This window comes from Mytilus trossulus, chromosome 8, assembly GCF_036588685.1.
Source record: "Mytilus trossulus isolate FHL-02 chromosome 8, PNRI_Mtr1.1.1.hap1, whole genome shotgun sequence".
In the NCBI taxonomy this organism is placed as follows: Eukaryota; Metazoa; Mollusca; class Bivalvia; order Mytilida; family Mytilidae; genus Mytilus; species Mytilus trossulus.
In genome coordinates this window covers 65264967-65289871 of record NC_086380.1, presented here as the reverse complement: position 1 = coordinate 65289871, position 24905 = coordinate 65264967, and positions in this window count along the sequence as shown.

Sequence of the window (24905 nt, the reverse complement as noted above, 5' to 3'; positions counted from 1 at the left end):
ATGAATATTTACATTTTAAATGTTCCCTGATAGATAATATTTTGTTTATTCTCATCACATGGGTTATTATAATCCGTCCTCTCGTTTGCTATGTCGTCAGTCCGTCCGTCCGTCAGCAACACAGGTATATATATAGACCAATCGATCGCAGTCAAGTAGATATTTCAATTATAGTAAAATTTTGTTTATGATGACTTGATCTTGGATAATTCATTCGTTCGTCTTAGTTTGTTGATGATGCCGCTTAAATGATTTTTTTTCTTTCGTGTGAATTGCAGATATCTTGTTTCAACTCTGTCCCGCTGTTTTTTCTTCTTCTGATCAATGAATTATTCAATTTCCTTTTTTGGGCTTCTACTGCAAAGTCTTTTTTGTGTAGAGATTATATTCCGGAAGTTAGCCACGCCGATAGAGCTTCGGTGTAATCACTTCACGATGAAACTTGATCGGCAAAATATTTTAATCTAATGATTAATTGGTTCAATCATTGTTTATTATACAGGAAAAGGTTTTATACAGCATATTTCATTTACGGTAATTTACACGATTCCATATTATTTAATTATGTTAATACGAAGTTCATGGTAATTGAATTCCCAATCAACATTATGTTGAGTCTATAATAGACAAAATACCCTTCCAAATACGTTTGCGGTCTTCCTCTTGTTAAATTAGCTTTGAATTTGTTTCTATGTGAAAGCATATACAACTTAATTAACATCTGTGAAAATAGTTGTGAAATACCTCGTATATAAAGAGAAACATAATTATATACATGGCTTAATTATGATACGGTTGTATCCATGATATAGATCTATTGTAAATCGATTCGTCTTTCATCTACACAAAAGTTTTAATTAATTATTTCAGATATATATTAGTATGTACTTTTTTATCAGTGGTAACTATTCTAATATTTTGTGCAGTCTAAAATTGTAAATACCAAACGTTGCATCTTAGTAGAAGTGTAGTTTGACCCTTGGATAGAGGTAGACAATTTCAATCATTAAAGTCGAGGCTGCAACGTGGTTTGTGGTCTGGCCAAGGTATCATTGGTGGTTCAAACCACGGAGAAATTGTCTAAGTTCCTCATAGATGTACGAAAATTACACAACAGGGAAAAAGGTAGACACATATTCCAGTTTTTATTTTGCTACTGGTTTGAAAACTATTGCATTTTGTTTGAAAAAAAAAATCATCTCTAACTGACTGATTTCGATTTCGTCAATTTTTATGGTTGAACTTCTATTCTATTTCTTTAGAACGGACACTTGCTTCAAGGATAACCTTATCTATTCACACTATAAAATAAAGAGCTGTACTAAAATAGTCATCAAGACAACAATATGTATCAGATGTACATTGTAGCAAAGGACTTTATATAATACATTTTTGATGTAGGTGTATCCGATTCAATATAAATGTCAACTGCATTATTTTAAATGCTTTGTGAAGCTTACTACCAATGAACGTTCGATAATGTAAAACTTGCTCAATAAATTTTATTTTACTGTCATCTAATTTCAAAATGAAAGCATATTATTTGAAACCGTGCTTTTATTGAAATATTGTGAATTTTTTATTCGAAATTAACGTCAAAAGCTTTCAGTATTTTGCTTACATTCAAATCAATTTTGACTCTGGTGACTTGGTATCTCAAATCATAGCACCTTTTCTTATACTTATATGGCGTTTTTTTTTGTTTTGTTGGTAAAGATTAAAACAGATAGTCGTGTCATGCGCATTATAATCTGTAAAATGCATTGCTTTTGAACATAAATCTCGTGAGAGAAATATACACCATTGTTTTCATAGTATTGTTGATTTCAGTGCAATCTTATTATTTATTCATATGGTATGATTTTATCACAGAATTGTGCACGTTATTATATACTTATTCAATACATTATGACAGTAAAAGTATATTTTGCTTTGAACTTGAATAAATATTATCTTATTTCTAGCGAATCAACTTCTCATGTTGTGATACAAAAAAAGACACACAATAAGAGGAAAATTTTGAATAAGATTGTTGTGAAATTAATATCGGTTACGGAGGAGACAAAATTAGTGCCTATTAGTGCCCTAGAATGTATAAAATAAAATATAATCGAAAGGAGAAAGGACAAGCTAGCGGAACAACGATAGATACAAAAGTGAATTCTGCACGACGGTATTTTGACCGTACCATATCCCCGTTTGCAGTAAAGATTTATTGATTAACCGATGCAAACACGTTATGTTTTATTATGGATATGATCTATTATATTTTAACTTATATGAATAAAATTCTAAACGATTCTGATCTCAAATTAAGTGGTATTTAGGAATAAGAGCAACAACTGTGTATGCAAAGTTGTGAATTATTCTAAAAAAAGTTACAATTCAACGCTGTTATTAGATCATTGAATATTGTTTTTATTGGTATTTAAATTGTTTTTGTAATCAGTAAATTAGAAGCAAACTAAATATTATTGTAATATACATATACGCATCCATTACTCTACAGTCTGACGATACCTGTATCTTGGCATTGCACAATGTCATGTGTTTCTCTGACTGTCTATGACGTCTTTACACTAAATCCATTGGATGTTAGATGTATACTGATTGATAATGTACATGTAGTCTTGGAGGCATGTTTTTTTATTAGTTGTTAGTGGCTTTGCTCTAGGGGTAAGTAACTGAGAATACAATCTATGTACTGAGTGTCTTTTTTGTTATGGGGATGTATTAGTACCGGCCACGTCCACTCTGTATTATTTGTATTTGTATCCATATAATGATGAGTTAAGTCTTTTTCAACTGATTTTATAGTTCATTCATATGTTGTACTTTTGCACCACTGTGCAAGGTTCGGGGAGAGTTTAAATCCCGCTAACTTGTTTAGCCCCGCCACATTCTGTATGCACATAATGTATGTGCTTGTTTAAAGTCTAAAGCCTGTAATTCACTAGTTGTCATTCGTTTATTTGATACACATTTGTTTTTCGTGAATTTTTCGTACATAAATTAGGCTGATAATTTTCTAGTTTGAATTGTTTAACATTGTCATTTCGGGGCCTTTTCTAGATGGCTATGCGGTGTGGGATTTGCTCATTGTTAAAAGGCCGTACGGTGACCTATAGTTATTAACTTATGTGTCATTTTGTCTCTGGTGGAGAGTTGTCGTTTTTTATATTTGCAGTAGTGTCACCCGGCGGGTGACATTTCTCCGTGGGGACCTTTGCCTTGTGTGTTCGCACGTTTAATATTCTACTCAGGGTGTTGGTCTTGTACAGAATAGTTTTCATAACATGTTAACCTACGGATATGCATATTACATTTGCAACTAGGCGCTATACAGTCTTTGTCAACAGCTTCATCAAATGGTTTCCTTGTTCTGTGTTAAAATATTAAAACATTAATGAAGTGTAACGAATACATACATTTTTTCCTCTTTTTTTGTGTCTTTGTTTTCCGTGTTTGTATTTCATATGTATTATGTATTTGTTTTGTTGTATTCATACCACATATCCGTATTTGCATATATTTTGTTTCTTTCGGCAACAAATAATTACCTAGTAGGTAGTTACCTTCTGTACTCTTTTAAAACTGATCATATAAAAGAAATACATGTAGTTGTTTCAAACAATGTACTTGAAAATACTTAAATTCATTTGCTGTGTAAGGAATTGCATAACCAACAGCCTTTTATAGATTTCTATATGACATTTGAATGTAGAAATACATCATGTTCGATAAAAGTAAATGCATTTATCTTGTCAAGTGGAGTTTACAACAAATTATCTTGTAGCCGTTACTGTTCTTTTGGAATTGATGAACTAACATTAAAGCATTAGAAATAAAGATTTGCGGATTTACACAGCACTAAATGAAGCTGAAAACATTGAATCCATGAACCTACTGAAGATCAGAGAGTTTACCTTCAGACGTATAGGAAATTTTATCATCACGTGTGTCCGCAAAATTGTCTTGCAAAAAACTTCTTAATGTGCTCTCAAATAGAAATCCTTTCAAAAAATTGCACGATTGAAACATAAAAGTATGATCATGCTGATTATTGATTGTCCTATAGTTGAGATTTAACTCATAATATTTCTTGTCGGAATTTGTAACGCTGTACAAGGAAAGGCGTTCGGGAATAATTGGAGGAGCTGCATGTGCGAATAATGCATTTCTTTGTTAGGGGCCAACTGAAGCCACCTCGGGCTTTTCACACTGCCATGAATACCCATTGGTTGAATTCGGCTGTTATCTGCTCTTTTGTCGGGTTGTTGTCTCTATGACACATTTCCTATTTCCATTCTCAATTAAAATTTTAAAGACTTGTCTACAGCTACTCTTTGTCGTTGGTTGATTGTGTCCTGGCTGGCTGAATCACAGAACGCAGTCTGTAGACTTGGGAATGTCTTCCGGAGCATGAGTTGCATACAATAACAACAGTATGAGCAAATTGGTTCAACGGGTGGCAACTGTCTGTCATTAATGCAGCACGGAATACATCAGTAGCTCGTGATCGCTGCATCGGGATACCCAACCTTTACCTACAAAACCTACCCGTGACTGCAACAGAGGCAACTTGAAAAATCACAGATATCTAACAAATTTCGATAGACAGTCAGACACCGTCACCTTGAAAACATAACACCCGCCATATGTCTTTGCTATGGCGCATAACTGAAGTATTAACAACTAGCTAGTATGCCATATTTCAGTATATTGTGATGCTTATTTCTGTATTAATTTTTATAAAGTACATTAATTTTTTACAAATACTGCGTCTCTTTTTTTCGGGATGTTTAAACAGAAAAAAAACCAGCACAAGCTTTATTTTAAGTAAGATTCTTTCGAATTGAAAACTTTGTTTTGCATGACGTTTAGCCCACACCCACATCTCGTTCCCAACCTAAATAAAAGAATTGATCGACTAATGTTTGCGTAATGTTTAATGGTAAATACTACATGCATATCCTGGACTAAAACACATTCATTTGATGTAAGAGATGAAGCGAATTACCTAGTACTGCTACTACTATACACTAAGTATACGTATGTCAGAAACATATATTTGGTTTACAATATGCCATTCGGACTTTATAGGTCACTGATTAATCTTGAGAAAAACTTACATGAAATACATTTGGTTATTCAGTAATGAAAATATGACTATTATATTGAAACTAAGTTAAGCGTTGCAACCTTTGTTTGATAAATTATAGGAATGAGAGGAAGTATTTTCTTTTTAAATTAGTAACAAAATGTAACTTTGGATTATGAATTATCTCCCCTTCCTCATGCCTAGGAAAAAAACATTATAACTAGTAATTGTATAGTGTATCTGTAAGTAGTTGGGGGTTTTCTCTGATCTACTGTGCATGCTTTGTAAAAGATTCAATTTAAAAAAATCACTTTTTTTCTTCTTTATTCATGACCAAATTAGTATAGAGTTAACTCTCGTTGTCTCGAACTCGGTTAACTCGAAATTTCGGATGAGTCGAAGTTTTCACGTGGTCCCGAACTTTATTCCATACAAAAGTATGTAATTCGACTCCTGATGAGTCGAAATTGGATGAGTCGAAATTTCGGTTGAGTCGAACTAAATTTACGGTCCCAAGGTTAACAAAAGCATTCAAAATATTTTTTTTTATCTCGAACTAATACAGATATGTCAAAACATGACCTCCGGGATTTAAATGGATTGAAGAGTTAATCTGACAATACACGTGTAATTAAGTTTCCGGTCACTGACCACTGTATTGATTTATGACATGCTATTTCCATGAGTGTTTATCTAAGATTATCTTTTATAGAATTTTTTATAGATAATTAGTGCGACATTGTTAAAGTTCATGACAAAGTCTTTAAAATGTTTACAAAACAATTAATTTGTGATTTACGCTAATGAGCTTGGGTGTGTATAAAGTGAGGATTATGGCTTCCGTTGATGATCACCTAAAAACTACTCAAACGGCGTCTTTAATCTTGTTATATTATCTTTTAAAAAGAAAGAGTGAGATAAAACAAAATGAATAGAAATCAAAATTTTCTTATATCTCTTCTATCAGCTATAACCGACCTGAATAACAAAACTATCGATTGGAAGTTACCCTCTTGGAAAAGCCATAGGATTTTTTTTAATTGATTCGAGACAATTGAATAAGTAAAAATAATGTCATTATAATAATAAAAGACTGTGACATACAAATACATCGATCTGATACTAGAATATCGATCCCCTTGTCATATTCACCCGGATTTATTTTAGCGTTACCAAGCTAAGCAAGAGTTGTGTCCCTTAGATTGTCGAACTTCCGGTGTTCGTTTGAGTCGAACTACGTGTATCTCGAAATATTTCTCTGGTCCGGCTGACTTCGACATAACGCGAGTCGACTGTATATAGTTCTGCTTTAAAGTACTGCTATAGTTATGGCAACATGATTCGACAAAATAAAATATGTTTATGTCTCTGTTATAAGTAATAATGATTGGCTCCCAATCTCTGGGCGTCCTTCTTACTATGTAGAATACAATGCGTTAAAATGGTCTATATTAAGATAAAAAATCTCTCTTGAAATATCTTAACATGTTGATTTTTTTATAATAAAAACTTTAAACAGAAGTACAAATAATAGACACACCAAGAGAACCCTTGCCTGAGTTTGCATAACAACCATTCTCGATAAATTGATTTTGATTTCTGTTTCAAGTCAACAATACTAACGGTATCAATGAATGTAATGTTGAAAGTTAATCCTTAAAGCAAATCATTCATTTCCTGAGGTATAAGACACATATGAAACAGACACAAGCTTGCATCTACTTTTAACAGACAATCAAGATAGCAGCTAAGTGTTTCCAGCAGCAAATTTTAATGATAAGACTAAAATCCAACAACTGTATCAGATTCAAATGTTCCATAATGCACAGAACCTTAGTTAGATATAACAGCACGTCCTTTTAAAAGCAGATTTCGACATTTGAACGTCTTGTCGTGATACTCAAAAGATGACTTTCTTTTTGTTTCAATATTGTCCCTTTTTTAGGAGGACACTGTTAGTTTTTCTTTTCTTCTTGTTTCCTCGATCTCCAATGATAAAAAAAACACTGCAGGAATATAAAAAAACACTATCATTTAAGTACAACTATCTTTGTTAATAATTGTTTGATTTAAGTAAGTTGTGATTAGTATTCAACTGAATAAGAAAGTTACAATGTCTGTCAGAAAAAAAAATACAGACTTTCCGTACATTTTGCATTCTCAAATATCAAGTATTCAATTCAGTTTAACATTTGTTCTAATATCTCTTTAACTTTGCATGAGATGTGTAAGATTTTGATAAATATTTTATATGTATGCGAAAATGTTGTCGTTCATTGTAAACAAGTACAATGTATGCAAGTGGCGAATAACGAAATGAGCTCGATCTATTTCTGAACTTGTCATATAAATTTGCAGAGAAGTACCGAATGTGTAGTTGGTATGTAAATTACGACAATAGTCAACATATGGCCCATGTGGTGTCCAGACGGGCCCGGATCACGGGAAATTATGTTAGTGACGAATTCATCCTCGGTCAATACATGTGGACTACGCTAGATCTGGTATATACAAAAAAATTGCCTTAAGGACTTCTGAGGAGTATGAAATGTGTAGTTATTATGAAAAACACATTAAAAGAGCAAATTTGGACCCCGAGCAGTTCAGACAAGCTCGGATCTCAGATGAATATTTGAGTAGCAACCTCGGTCAAATGAGTTTAGATGTTTAAATGTCTAGTTTAGAACTGGCCCTTATGAATTGCCGAGGAGTACGGAATGTATGGTTACTATGAAAAACACGATAATAGAGCAAATTTGAACGCTCTGTAGTATCCAGACAAGCCGCACCTCAAAGCAATATTCAAGAGGGGAATATTAAGTTTAAACAACGGTAGTTGGAGTATTAAATTTGTTCTGCTCCGACCGCAAAGCGTCGGGGCATTATGTGATACTCTTGTCCGTCCCTTCCGTACGTCTCCAAAATCGGGTTTCGATCTCTAACTTTAGTTTGCCGAAACAAAATGTTGTATAACTAATACACGATGCCGATTATCCTAATACACACATCAAGTTTGAAATTGGGTGGCGCCATTCCTACAGATAAAATGTCATTTGACCTAAGAATGTGTGGCATGCGTGCCGATGATACAACTCTTCATCCAAGTCACCGTGGGCAATTTGTAAAAGTAACCAATACACCTGCTACACTTATATATCAAATTAATCAATATTTACGATAAAGAATGAAACTTTTATACTAAAAGGTAAAACGGTAAAATACTGTTTGCGCTAATGAATGAAATACAATATATATACCCATTATACTATTCTATTATCAATTGGTCGACAGCTGAGTTATAGTTAAAACTTCAAAAATATTTTGTTAGCTTGTACACGGCCAACACTCGCCTAACCGAGAGATTAGTCGGTCAATCTATATTGAGTATGCGGCTATAAGGCGGTCGGTCTTTTAATCGGGTTGGTTAAACGTCTGTTTAGATTAGAACGCACACTTTAATGTCAAACTTTGTTAGATATACAGATTTTTGGCATATTATTAGAACCAAATCGAAAAAAGAAAAGTGTCTGACAAAATGATATCTATCATAACACATTTTCCACATGTTAGATAGCAATTAAAGGACACAAAATAGTACTTAGGTCCTTAAAGATTAATTGACATTAAAATTGAGAATGGAAATGAGGAATGCGACCACAGAAAATAAACAACAGCAGAAGGTCACTAACAGGGCTTCAATGAAGCGAAAAGTTCCCGCACCCGGAGGCGTCCTTAAGCTAGCCCCTAAACAAAAATATACTAGTTCAGTGATAATGAACGCCATACTAATTTCCAAATTGTGCACAAGAAACTAAACATTAAAATAATACAAGACTAACAAAGGCCAGAGGCTCCTGACTTAGGACAGGCGAAAAAATGCGACAGGGATACATTTTATGAGATATCCTTCCTCCTCGAAACCTGCTTTCGCTCTATTACATTTACTTCCTTTGAATGATTTGTAAACTACATATGATTAAGTAGTAGAAGAAAATAACAAATTAGATGATGCTGACGAATTATGGTTATACGTCCAGTGACAAATATCATGTGAATTGAAAACGACAACACGTTATAAGTTATTTCATGATTGTAATTTAACGTAAATAATACCACGTTTTAGTGAAAATTATGGAAATATAGTATGTTAATGGGTTTGAAAATTAAAAATGGTGTCAGTGAAGAGATATTTAGCCACGACAATAGTTTTTCTACCTTCATATTTTCCCATTGAAAGAGTTAAGAATTAGATGTTCTTAAGAGAAAACATTAAGTTCGGCGCAATAGTATCCTTCTAGTAAGTGCATTATCATTTTGACTTTCTTTGTATTTTATTGAAGGGTGTGTCGTTTCAATATAGCGTGTTGTGGATTGGCCGCTGGAATATGCAATAAGCCTTTATTGATGTGTCTGTACAAAATAGAGCGTTGTAAAATCCAACTTGAAATGTTTTTCAAATTACAACACAGGGTACTTATAACGTGGTTTTGTTTTCATATACTCATGATATTTCTCACTGGACGTTAAACCATAATTAGTTTATTCTCATAAAACCCTTCCGGAGCACCTGATATCACCCCTAGTTTTTGGTGGGGTTCGTGTTGTTTATTCTTTAGTTTTCTATGTTGTGTCATGTGTACTATTGTTTTTCTGTTTGTCTTTTTCATTTTTAGCCATGGCGTTGTCAGTTTGTTTTAGATTTACGAGTTTGATTGTCCCTTTGGTATCTTTCGTCCCTCTTTTACAGTAGTATATTGTATACTTTGTCATTGAAATGCCCAGCTTATGGATAATTGTGTTTGGTAAACGCAAAAAAAATACCACTTGAAGTTTGCTTTTTTTTTAAATAAACAAAAGTACATAACTACCTTTAAAATGCATTCCGTTAATTATTTGATTTAACGATGAATGCGAATTGAGAATAAATCTTGTTAACATCGAGTCGGTTTGTGCTATTATCACCGTCTTCTTGTTTGCATTGGTTACCAAATGTAGTTCAACAACTTCTACCGATTAAATACACGATTTCAAGGGCCACTACCTGAAGCTCTCTTGACAAATCATATTAAAGTATTCCCCAATTTGCAAACAATATAAAATCATAAAATTATATCATTATATTTGTAAATTACACTTCATAGATTTCTGTCGTTTTTCTCTATTTTGTAAGTTTCAATATCAAAGTAATACCGTCTATCAACATTATCACCAACGTTTTAAAAAACATGTCATTGTGTTTTAAGTGAGATTAAAAAATGTGTCTTACTTTTGGCCCAAATATCAAATTTCAATCTATGACGAGTTTATCTAAACAATGAATTCATATAAACATGTATGTATATCCTAATATTCTTTCGAAAGTTCTGTATGTGATCGCCAGACATGATAGATATACATATAGTTTATTACCCAGAAATGTGATTACATTCGATACACAAACACAGACACATACAAAAGTCATATAATTACACTACTATGTCACTTAATCAGTACAATGGAAATTTCCGAGTCACTCCCAAGGACGTACATATCGCCATTGAGCTGTACCCACAGCATATCGCTCGGATGAAGATTTGCAATTACAGTAATAGCGCCCCCTTGGTAAAGAACTTTGTTGTCAAATTCGTAAACACTTGCATATTCATTACCATTCAAATATATTTGATAGCTGACTTTTGTGTTATATGCATTTAAAAGTACAGAAACGCTATACAGTCCTCCGTATTCACATTTAAATTTTCCACTGCTTTTAAAGGACGATATACCACTTATTCCTATGCTGGTTTTCACGCTATTAAACTTTACTATATTTCCTGACTTTCCAGCAAAGTGGCCAGTCAGGCTAGCCATTATTGCTACTGTAAAAAAAAAGGTAGATAATATAATTTTTTAATTTCATCAATTGATTATAAAAATAAGTTACTTAATAGATTTATTTAAAAAAAATACAATTTAATTCATATTCTTTTGAATATTGATTAATACACTGTCATTTGTTTTAACACATGTTACACTAAATGCAACGAAAGTAATAATATAAAAAAATAAACGACATTTTTTTTAAATTTGTAAACATGATGAACATCTCAAAATTAAGTTGATTGTCACTTATTTCTTTTTTTTTATATGTTTAGTTACATCGTAATTCGACCCATTTCCATTCTCAATTGTATATGCAAAACATGACTTGTCTTAAAAGTCTCTAATTAAGTCTTATTCTCAAAACGCAAAAATAAATATTCGAATTTCGATTATGCTTCGCATCATGACTATTCATCATATGTAGCACAAGATACACTTAATAACAAAATGGTTTTTTACACTTTAACCTTCTATGTGTATAGTTATAAGTAGATGTGGTATGTGTGTTTGTTTTGCTTACATATTGTGATAAATATTATTATGGATCTGCATTTAATTATTTTCTACATAGCAAAATATATAACAGTTCTTTTCCATTCGTTTGCAGCGTTTTAGCGTTTGATTTTGGCATTGATGAATTCACATGTTTCATCAGGGACTTCCCGATTCAAATATTAATGAAAGTTTGGTATTTTTGTTATTTGGCTTTTTTTGTCACGTTACCATATATTCCTATTCTAGTAAGCCATTTAGTAATCGATTGAAAACATGTTTTATAAATTTTTTAACTGATAATTATAATTTATAGTTACTTAGTAGTTTTGATTCATACACGTAACTGTCAAAAACAACAAATGAATCTTGTTTCAACATTTTCAACGCAATTTAAATTCATCCAACAACGTAAAAACCATGTTTTCATAGTCGATGTCAGAAAACCTTATTACCTAATCAGTAAATATTAAACATATAATATATCTGTTTTTCTATAGAAAACATCAACTATTTTTTTTATATTCTTTACCAAATTGATTTCTAATTAAAACAAATTTACCTTTCCGTCCATTATCAGTAATTTGTTTCTGAAGTGATTCTGTTTTCGTGTCCAGACGCGTTGTATTCATTAATGACATATTTTTGAATGCTTCCAATTGTTCTAGTCGATCTTCAACTGCAACAAAGCGATTTGTAACGTGTTTTTGAGTAATGTTTACGTTTGTCAATGACACATTTTTGAAATTTTGTAACCGGTTTTCAGCCTCAACAAAGCCATATGAAGTCTGATTATATAGTGCTAAAAAGTCCTGATTTCGTGCGAACTGATTTTGACTTAATGACTTCGTTTGTGCATTAAGACTCTGAATCTGTTGTTTAACAGTCTGCAAATCTTGAAGCAATTGTATATTCCTCAATTGTTCGACGCTTTTTACACGGTCATCGATTGACGAAGTTTCATTTCTTAAAACAGACAACTGATTTTTCATTTTTGAATTTTCATCTTTTGCGATGTTTAGTTCGTAAAGCAGGGTCGTATAGTTATTTTCCAATTCCACAATCTTTTTGTCAAGTCCATCAACAGCCCGACTTGTTTCGTTTTTTTTAACGTCATTTATTAATTTCTTTTCGAGATCGTCAAATTTCTTTTGTAGTTGCGATGCTAAAACAGAAATTGTATCGTCCATGGTCTTATGTAGCTCCTCTGTATCACGATGCTGTTTCTGTTGTGCCTCGAGAAATCTGGAAATGCTAAGATAATGGTTACCGGACAATGATTGTCCTCCCGTTTGATTTTGGTGATTATTTGGCTCTAACAAAAATGCACAAATCGACGGAAGCAACAAAATGTACACGTGTTGGTACATCTTAAATGCTGTAATGTAAGCGTATATAGACAAACTAGTGTAGATGCGTCAATATATATATACACAGTTATCCGATCGATACATTTTTTTTTAAATGATAGTTGTTAAGGCACGCGTATATATTTGATAGGATAATATATAAATAACACATAGCTGAATGGGTGATAGAGCAGAGTGTCACCCCAAGTGCCCTTTCACCCTCTTAGCTATTTGTTATTTCGTTCATTGTACTCAACATTCTCAATGTCCTTTAAAAATTGTCTTTTGCTAATGAATTTTATCTTAAAGTATTTTCTAAGACGTCACGTACATAACAACGTTTCGGGTATTAGAAACATCAACAGAAGTGAAGAAAAATGTTTTATTTTTTATGTAGACAGTCAAATGATAAATTTGATCCAAAACGTAGAATTAAGCATTGTCTTTGATAATTTGATGTAACTTCAATTCTTCAAATTGTCCTTTTAGATTGGTCTATGCGATAGGGTGACATTAAAAAAACCGCTCAGCCATGTACTAGAGTAAGTTAACATCCTCGTATTAGACAATTAAATTATGGCATTTTAACCTGAAGTAATAAAAACATCTTGACAATAACAGTCAAACTGGCCTTTTCAGTTGCCTCGTTTTAACAGTCAGCTTCCTGTTGCAGTCCCTTTTAGATTCTCCCAAATTTTTGTTCTATATAATTTATCTCATTTCAACGGTTACCTGTCTAACAAGGCCAATGGTCATCTTACTTCGCATTCAACCATTATTTTTACTTTTGATCAATAGCTCTCATTTATTTTGAAAAACGTCTTCAAGGCATTGAAACAAGTACGAATACTAGTTGGCACTGATGGAGTATGACGTTTATAGCGAAGCTGTTTGTTGTTTTTATGATTTAAATTACACTTCCCTCTTTTTTCACAATACGAAGATTCAATTTCAAAGTCCTATCCTACTTAATTTAAGCAGTAAAAATCGTAAATATAACTGTTAACCATCAGTCTTAACAGCTAACACAAAATGAATACATCAACAATACTAAATACGATCAAGCATTTCCTGTTCAAAATCGACCGCCTTCGTACAGTTATTTCCGAAAAAGATGCAACACTATTGAGAATATCGAAACGTTTGACGCATTTGTAAAAATGTCTTCAGCCAGTAATAATAAAGTCAACACTGAACAATCAAAGAGTTGTGATATTCTTAGTTAATCATTGTTAATTGTGCAGGTAATCGTTTTATTTTGTAGCCATTTTTATCCAAAAGAGTGCTAAGAATTGTGAAATGAGTATTTTCAAAGCTAAAAAAATATGAATCAAGCATTTTTTCAAGTTTTATTTATGTTAACGATTCAGATAGATTTAAAAATAAAATGATAATCAGACTGGTATGAAAACAATATGTGGCAATTTTGAATCTCTAAAGAAGGTATGGTTTCTACGAGATGTAATCCACAATCAGCACTCATCATGAATTCAAAATATCAAGATTGAAATATTTGATCTTTATTAAAACAGATATTAAATTTATCATCTTGAAATATATACGTGTTTGTAAGTATACAAGCGCTTTCAATCATCAGTTTGAAGTTTTAATGTTAAACAAATAACATTTTATAAAATTTAAATACTTTGCTTGTCACTATTGACAATTAATTGCTGCTTTAATGTTATTGATGGTTTTGTATATGTTAAATTTTTCATAATCCTGGATTCAGGAAAATGCATAGATTAAACTGACTGAAATCAGGCCATAGAATATTCCTAATATATTGTAAAGTATTATTCAACAGCTGCAAGTATCAATTACTTTTTAATCTATATAATTATGCAATATCGGACGACGTACAATATTTACCAAGCATATATTATAAAGACTGATACATTTAGATTTTATATTAGACCAAAATATTGATTTTATTTAAATACTGACTCAGATATGTCAACCTATTAAACGGTATGATCATGCAGTTTTAACTGTCAGTATATTTCCCACGTGCTTAGCAGACATACATCCTACAACCCGTGCTTTGAATTTTCACAAACAGTGGAATGACTTAACATTTTCAATACTTACTTTCTTGTCTGTACTTTACATCAAAACGTGCTAGGTTGAAAAATAGATTGATTGTTACATCTACTTAGGGATACCATCAGATAAAAATATAATAATATCATGAATATTTACCTGACTGACTATACAGTTAATTAATCACGGATTTTCTACAAAATTATACAATAAAAATGGAAGCGAAAATTTGAAAACAGCTGGATAGAGGAAATTTAAAAAAGACAGAAATACATAGATTTCTGTTTCAGAATAGGGCATTAACAAAAAGCATCACAAATGTTGGTCAAAGGGTTTGTTAACGTATACATAGATAATAGTATCCTGGTGTTTACCATCAAATGAGATATATGAGATCAGTTCGACTGGACGGTACTATCCCAACAACAGTCGGCAAAGAAAATAAAAAACTAACTGACCTGCTTTAATTCAATTCGTTTGCTAGGATCGTCTTCATCTTTTCTCTATAACTTTAGTACAACAGAATAGGTAATGCAATACATTGTCGTTCGTTTTAATAATGACGAGGTACAGCACGTCAATGATTGGAAATGTCATATCAATTATAGGGATGAGTTTTCCGATTGTAGCAAAGACGTTCTATTACATTACTATTAAGGTCTACTCCGATTCATCAAACTCGGGTAAGTATAGTCTGCCGAGTTAATAAAACAAACAAACGACCCCCTTCCCGAGTTTACCTGACATCAACCTTTAGTCGGGACAGGTTGAGTCGAGTTTGAAGATAGCGTTAAGTAGTTGCAACAAAAGATACAAAATCACTTGTTTTTGACACATTACAGGCAAAAAAAGAGTTTTACAAGGATAATTTAGCTTTGTTTGTATTCAACAACTATTACCAATGTGTGTATAAAACTGTCGGTGATGTTTATAGATAAAACAGACTTTTTTAATTTTTCTTTAAGATCGAGTTTAAAAATGTTTTTTTATACTGTTTTATAAAGTAACATTTTTATTTATGAAAATCATACATTTTCCCGTTTGAATGGTTTTACACTAGTAATTTTGGGGCCCTTTATAGCTTGTTGTTCGGTGTGAGCCAAGGCTCCGTGTTGAAGGCCGTACTTTAACCTATAATGGTTTAATTTTTAAATTGTTATTTGGATGGAGAGTTGTCTCATTGGCACTCACACCACATCTTCCTATATCTAAGTACCAGGATTTTACGTTCTTAAAACATATTGTAAGGTTTTTATTTGAATGTTCAGTTGCACTTTTTTTGTAACTTCCCTTATGATAGTCAACTCGATATTAGAGGTTTGACTGTGATTCGAAAATGTGGTGCATATGCTCATTAGCACAGATCTTTTCACTCGAGTCAAGTAGACCATATTTTTTTTAGTTGCAGAAATAATTTACAAGTTCGTTCGATCAAAAATTTTGTTGCTGAAATATTGATCACAAAACCTTCACAAATCAATCGATCATTCGACAAAGAAGTCAACAGATTTGGCGAATTTAAATTTTGCGAAAAAAAACAAATGTGATCCCGTTTTTTTCTCTAGTTAAACTCTGTTTTTGTATCAGTGTTGTAAATATGGTACAAATGTATCACATAGTGGATGACTGCTACATGTTCCCAAATAAACATATATGAAATAACAAAATATAAATATAACTGATAGATATAAGTCGCCTTGTCAATCAGCCTAAAAAAGAGCATTGCATTTGCCATAAGATAGACAGTACGATTGCGTCAATAAACCACACAACAATAAAACTTCATTCAAAGCATATTACAAAACCAACTTAATCACCAACAAATTCCGGTAAATCCTTTGAAAAAAAATATTCAATTTGTACAAGGGCCAAGCTTTGGTTTTTCAGTTTCAACTTTGCAATGAATCAATGATCACTAAGGTATTAAGTCCGGGGTCATTTGAGCTTACTTTGATTTGTTAGTTGTTGTTTGTGTAGTCTTGTAAAACGATCGAAATCACGTTTATAACTCAGTAGTTTAGTAGTTCAATGTTGTGATTCCGAATAATGAGTTAAGATAACAATATTTGACTAATTTCTACGGAGACGTTATTGTTGCTCAGCTGACTTATATGGCTCAAAACAAGGCTCGTTCAACACTTCCAACTATTAATAGAATAGTATAGAAACCAATTCAACAAAAAGCAAACGAAAATTACCACCTTCAGCCAGACCTCTTTTAATATCTACAAGTACAATGGATGACTTTCACCAAACACACATTGACACGACTCTGTCCAGGGCCAAGGGAAAAAATAAAACTTAAGAAATAGCCGTGCTCATTGTAGCCTTTTTTTTAATAAATAATCCTTAAACCAGGCTTCGGGAAAACATATTATTTTTCTTTTATCGTTTGCAATACAAAATTGCTCCAGTGAGATAATATCAAAAGTGATTGATACATGTACCTTGGTGATTTAAGTTGATTGATCGCAATCTGTTTATTTTTATATTGTAACCAGACATAAGTAAGAACAAACTATTCTCAATCAGAAACCGGGACATTTTAGTAAAAAATATATTATTAATACGTTTACTTTTGTAGCTGACTTGCAATTTGAAGAGACCTTAAAGAAGTCACCAATTGGCTTCGAAAATTGCCAAAAAAGAACAATTCTTAAATTTTTCCCCAAAACAATATATATTTTTTTTATTTTTTTTGTATCCCGATGCTCTTCATTGTTAAACTCCTCTCTTTAGATGAATTAGTATGATATATCATAAGCGAACTGTAAAGTAGTAGACGGTTTTATTAAAAAGAAACACCATTCGAACTTCATCAAATTCAACAAGTTTGACTACACTGACACTCAAAGAAACGATTACAAAATGATATCTTTCATTTTATCATCTCAATTGCAATGCATGAATTACGCTCGTGGACATACATAGGATCGTCGAACTGCACCAACAGCATGTCATTTTGTCGGAGATTTACAACCACAGACGTAGTTCCTCTTTGGAAAGACACTTTGTTGTTCAGTTTGTACACAAATGGCAATATATATCCTGTATATTCAGCTTTACTTACTGAACATGCTGTTATTGCTACTGTAAGACAAAAGGAGGGTAAAACACAAAGCTTAGGTAAGCTCGTTCTCATCTATTTAAATAGCATGTGAATATGTTATCTTCTCTTTGGGTTGGATTGTTGTCTTTTTGACATATTCGCCATTTTCTTTTTCAACTTTATGCTTGTACAATGTATGTTCTGAATATTTTTTCAAACAATTTATGTATGATTTATAATTTTTTTGATGCACATTTATTGAATCAAAGCTCATAGATATTAATTATAAATCAAGCAAATGAACCAATAATACATAATGTAGATTGTAAAAAATGAGTGTCAAGGCTAATATTATTTCACTGTCATTGATCTTGTTATTGGGAATCCTTTAGTTTAATATACGTATTGCCATTAAAAGTATTTCCCGCTCAACTTTGCTTTTTATAATATTGATACATTTGTACATATAGTTTAAAAACCCGTTTTCGAAAATTGTATACAATTTGACAGAAAAACAACGATAATTGCATGAAAAGGAAAGAGATCAAATTAACACATGAAATATAGAATGTGAACTAATAGAAGAGATTCATTTTTAACTATAAATTTATAATAGGTTCCGGAAAAGCTTATCATTTTGAAACAAAACAGCCAACATTAATAAAACCAATTTTCTACACGCGTGCCAATATATCTGTAATTTTGTCTTGTGATCTTTTAGTGGACAAGTTTAATTCTATGCACAAAACAAATTCAATGAAAGTCAAAATATAGTTAAAAGGCAGATGCAGAAATATGTACGTGCACCATCAAATACGTATTTTTTTGGAGAGGATGACAGGATTTTTGTTGTTGTGATGAACATTAAACATATATATAATTCAACATTTTCCACTCATAATGCTACGTTATATGGATTAAAGATTTTCTTTACCTTTTCGTATATCATTAGTAATTTGCAGAGCTTCTGTTTTTACAGTAAGATTATTTGTATTCGTCATTGACATATTTGTGTAGGCTTCCAAAAATTGTGTTGTTTGTTAATGATTCATTTTCGAAGCTTTCTAAGTGTTGCAAACGGGTAACAGCATGGGCAAAACTAACACAAGACTGTTTGTATAGGGCAAGGAAATCCTGGTTTCGGGAGAACAGATTTTGACTCAGAACCACTGTTCGTGAATTCAGACTCTGAATTTGTTGTTTTATACTTTTCAAATCTTGAAGTGATTGTACGTGTTTTTATTGTTCGATATTATTCACCCGTTCATCAATATGATATGTTTTTTTTTTATTAATATAAACATTTTTTTTTTCAATTCTTGTTCTCGCCTTTGGAAATGTTTGGTCAATCTTATTTCAGATAATACGGCTGTCTATTTCTTTTTTTCTAGTATTAACAACTTTTTCTCTAATTTATCTACAGATGAACATGTTTCGTTTCGCTTCACATCATTGAATAATTGACTTTCAAAATAGACGAATTTATCTTGCAGTTGCGTTGTTAATAAAGCAAATGTTTCATCTTCGGACTTTCGGAACGTCTCTTTATTACTATTACGATATTGTTCTTCGATATTTGTTGCTTTGTGTCTCGAGAAACACCGATACAGTAAGATTATGATTACTGGACACTAGTTGTTCTCTTGTTTCATTTTTTCGATTAGATGAATCTAGCAAAAATGTATTAACTGTTGAAAACATAACCAGATAAACATTCCAGAGGTATATCTTTAATGTTGAAAGTAGACTGATAAACATAAAAGGTTATAGTTGTTTTTATATTTATATAGATAGTAAATAGATCGATGCATTTTTATGTCGACAATACCTAGCGCACTAAAAGATTAATTTGATGAATTAAATTTGAAAAAAAAAAAAATGTATAGTATTCTTTTCTTGTATCTAAATTTTAATAATGTATTCCATGTATTTATTGTATTCCATTTTTTGTACTGTTTCTACCACTCGAATAAATCGACTGAATCACATTTTAAAAGTTATTTTAGAACGTACCATGTCTCAGCAATGTTGGTAAACACACATAGTTTAGGGACACTTTCTTATTTTAAAATTTTGATAAACTCTGCGTTATGGCTGAATAACACAAATATATGAAGTACAAATAACATTAAAAAAAACAAAAAAAAAAACACAACTACACAATCATGACAATATTACCCAAAGAAGTCATATGGTATAGTACTTAAAAAGACGCCGACTCTTTGCATTTTTGTTTGTTATGTACATTGTGCGTGTCGTGATATGTGGTATCATACATTGATTCTAAGACTTGTTTCTGTTTTTATGTTGTCTTTTTGTTTTTAACAAACTCAATATTTTTACCACAGTATTTGAGTCTTTTGTGGTCTTTTGTAGATGAAACTATGTTGATTCGTGTGTAATTTAATTGATAACTCATGTTAGGCTCGTTTTAATGCATTCCTGTATCAGCAATAAAGATAAATTATTAATATTTAAATCATTTAATTTATCTTAATGAAAAAAAAGATGAACATATTTATTTTTGTAATGATATACTTTTTTTGTGCAATATGAGGGTACATCAAACAGATTTCACACGCACCTGGACATACATTAGAAATATTTTAACATTTATTAAATATTGAAACTCCATTTGTCAAAAATTACGGTACGATGTCCGGTTAAAGTAAACAAATGTTTCTATATACGTTGTAAAATTTGGTATTTCGGGCGTTAGAAACTATCCTTAATTGTATTGTCCAAAAACTAGGCCATATTACATTTTATTTATAAACTGAGAATAAGATTTAACCAATATGTTATCAAAAGCAATATTCAAAGCTGGCCTTTTATACCAAAACTGATCAGGCAGGCAATACATGTACAACAGATACAATAAAGTTGTCAATATATATATATATATAATTGAATTTTAAGCGACTGTCATACAAGTGAGAGGTTAAGCTAGCTTTAAAACAATGGTTAAGCCATCATTTTCTACAAAAGTAAATGCCTATACTGAGTTAGAAATATGACAGTTGGTATTCATTTGATGTGTTTGAGCCATTTGATTAGGGACCTTCCGTTTTGAATTTTCCTCGGAGTAAAGTATTTTTAGGCATAAGATTAAAAAGTGTTATTGAATACAAATACAGGTATCATTTATTGCCCTGCTGTCAGTAACTTTTACAGGTAGAGAGCTTGTATGCGTCAAGTCGAAATACACTATTTTCATAATAGATTAACATGCCTGGCAAGACGATGTTATGGTAATCTTGTATGTCTCCCTAAACAAAACTTTGGGTCTTCAATTATTTGATGTTTTTATCAAGCATTTTGACATGCTGAGATGATATCCATCAGTGCATATATTGATTGTTGGTCTGAACTAGCGAAGAATGATTCTAAGCACTTGGAAAACGCCATGCCAGTTAGAAAAATAAATATATTGATAAGAACGCTAAACCTGCAATAGCTTATAGAGATAATATAACAATAACTCCTTAAATGAAGTTCTGAAAAAATGGATTGTCAGATATTTCAATGAAATGTAATCCACCACTCGATCGATAGCACTTTTAAAAAAAGGAACAAACACATTTTTTCTTTAAACGACGATCCCAATTATGCTGAAATGGTAAACACTATTGCGAAAAAGGGAACTGTGTCCAGTGCATGATGTTTTGTCGATATTGTCAACATCGCAATGTCAACTTTAAAGTGTCGTTATTGTGTTTGCATTGTATCCTATCAATATATTTTATTCCTTTCTGTTTACATCGTTCACATCGTATACTCTGGGATGTTGGCAATATCGTGTCTACATCGTGTTTATATTGTATATATAGAGTCTATAGCTTGCTGTTTACATCGTTCACATCGTATACATCGCAATGTTGACAATATTGTGTCAGCATCGTGTTTATATTGTATATATAAATTATATACTTTTCTGTTTACATCGTTCACATCGTACACATCGTAATGTTAACAATATAGTGTCAACATATTGATGTTGTATAAACATTTTTTCCGTTTTGTTTTAAAAGAAGTTAACATGGTTAAGCAGTTATTTATATAGCAACAATTGTTGTCCATTTGTCATGTCTTCGTCTTTTATTGTTAACTATGCGATATAAACTTTGCTTAATGTTAAAGGCCATACGGTTGTATATAGATGTGCCAGTTAGTATGTATGCACTGGAAAATTGACTTATTTGCAATCATACCAATTCTTTTTTTATATATACCTTTCTTTCTAAATTGTTTACATAACAATGCTAACAATATTTTTGTCAAAATCGTGCTAATATTTTATATTGAGTCTATGGCACGTATATAAACGTTCACTAACTGCATTTGTTTACACCTGTCCTTAGTCAGGAATAATCTGTTGTTCAGTAGTTGTCGTTTGTTGAATGGTTCATACGTGTTTCTGGTTTCTCGTTTTTTACATGTATTGTACCTTTATTTTTCCTGTTTAAATAGTTTTACACTAGTGTTTGTTTGTGCCTTTCATATTTTGCTACTCGATAAAAACCTAAACTCTGTGTTAATAACAATACTTTGACATATAGGGGTTAACTTATAAAAGGTGTAACTTAAATAAAAAATTTCTCATTTGAACTTATACCGTATCTTCTTATATGTATACATCGCTATGTTATCGATGTCAACGATGTAAACAATATATAAGAGTTCAAACAATGTTAACGAAGTTTACACGATATCGGTTTAATATTGTGTACATCGCGATGCTAACGATGTCAACGATGTCAACAATAAATAAGAGTTCAAACCGTGTCAATAATGTTGACACGACATAGTGTTTTCATTGTATACATTTCAATGTTCACGATTTCAACGAGGTAAACAATATATAAGGGTTCAAGCATTGTAAAAGATGTAGATACAACATCGTTTTAATATTGTATAGATCGCGATGTCAACAATGTAAACATTATAAAAGGGTTCAAACAATGTAAACAATGTTGACACGATATCGTGTTAAAATTGTATATATCGCGATGTCGACAATATTGAATAAACATCCTGCACTGGAGATGAATGAAAAAAGGGGGTGTTAATGTCACAAAAGTCCACCCAAATTTGATCAAAAGGAGAATTTCAATCCATTTCAGCGATATATTTTCTACAATCATAGACATCTATCTATCAAAAGGTATTTTTCTACAATATTGAATTAAAAAATTTGAGGATTATTTTTTTTGTTAAGAAACGTTACACTTATTTTTTACCCTATTGGTGGTACGGATGTATACAAACGGACCGTCAAACAGAATAATTGCTTGTACAATTTGATAAATACAAACTTGAAGTTCATATGAAACCAAGTACAAGGGTATTTTATTCTTGGACTATATTGAAATCATTATTTCTTTACACAAACATTTATATAAAAAAAGCACCCAGTTCGAAATGCGAATCTAAACTTTTTATTGATTCTTTAAAATGATATGTCTCTATTCCCACTTACGGTTAACTAGAAGGACACGTGTGCTCTACTTCCTTTCATGGAAAGTTATCTCATCGAAACATTGGTAAAGTAAGATATAGAATCTTTTTAAACGTTCCATATCAAAATACATACAAATTGGGACGACAATTTGAATGTTCAGGATGTACAATAAAGAACAAACATTATAATTTAAGTTTTTGTAATCATATTAGTTTGATATCATACATAATGCAACGAATATAAAAACAATGAAACAAATGTAATAGCACTGGTAATAATGTCGCACAATATCTGCTCAACTTTCTATCTGTATAATATTTAATGAATCAGGATTGAATTACAGTAAAACTGTTACTATAGAATCAAACACATTATTGAAGTGAAAACTCGGGTGATTAACTCACAAACTTAACATAAAAGTCCGAGTTTACACATCGGTAACCTCTAGAAAAAATGTGTTTACTCTTTATAATTCTTATTTCAAAGATATTTAGTTGTTTTTTTGTGAAAAAAATAAAAATATTTGTTTCTACCGTTGTGAAGCACCAGCGTTCCATATTAGGGCAATGCGCATGAATATATATCAGAGTGAAATCGTAACACAGGAAAGTAGGTCATCACTCCTTCTCGTAAAAGACTAAAAAGTAAGAATAAAAAACGCATTTCTCCGCTAAATAATTATGTCTTTAAACATATACAAGAAACAATAACAGAACAATATAAACGTTCAATGTGAAAAACTGAAATTTTACAATCTGAAGTCAAAAACCTGGATTTTTAATCCACGCCATCAATGTATACACGCGATACACAACTACACAGTTCAAAAGTGTCACATGTAAAATGAAATTGAAACTACAATTGTAAAAAACAGAATTTGGTGCAAATCCAGATATTTGAAGAGTGGATTGACTGTTTACTATAACGTCCTAGTTTGGTATATCAAGAGATTCTATAAATGGATTGGTCTGCGAACTGTTTAAATCCCGAATAGACAAATCTATCAAGATTATAAAATACAGTGTGTCACCTTATCATTACAATTGCTATACACGAATTACGCTCGTGGACATACATACGTTCGTTGAGCTGAACCCACAGAATGTCATTTCGATGTAGATTTACAACCACAGTAGTAGTTCCTCTTTGGAAAGCTACCTTGTTGTTCAGTTTGTAAACAGCTGTGTATTCATTACCATTCAAGTATATCCCATAATTAATTAATGTATTATATGCTGTCAACGATACTGTCACAGCATAAAGACCTTCGTATTCACATTTAAATTTCCCACTGCTTTTAAAGTACGAAATGTTATTTATTCCTATGCTGGTTTTTACGATGGCAAACGGTATTATATATCCTGGACTTTCATCTTTACTTACTGAACATGCTGTTATTGCTACTGTAAGACAAAAGAAAGAGTGTTAAAATACGAATCTTAGGTAATTTCATTCTCATCTTTTTAAATAATATGCGAATATGTTATCTTATCCTGATTAAGAGTTATTTCTCGCAATTTGATTGGCTGATATTGTCCTAATAAATTT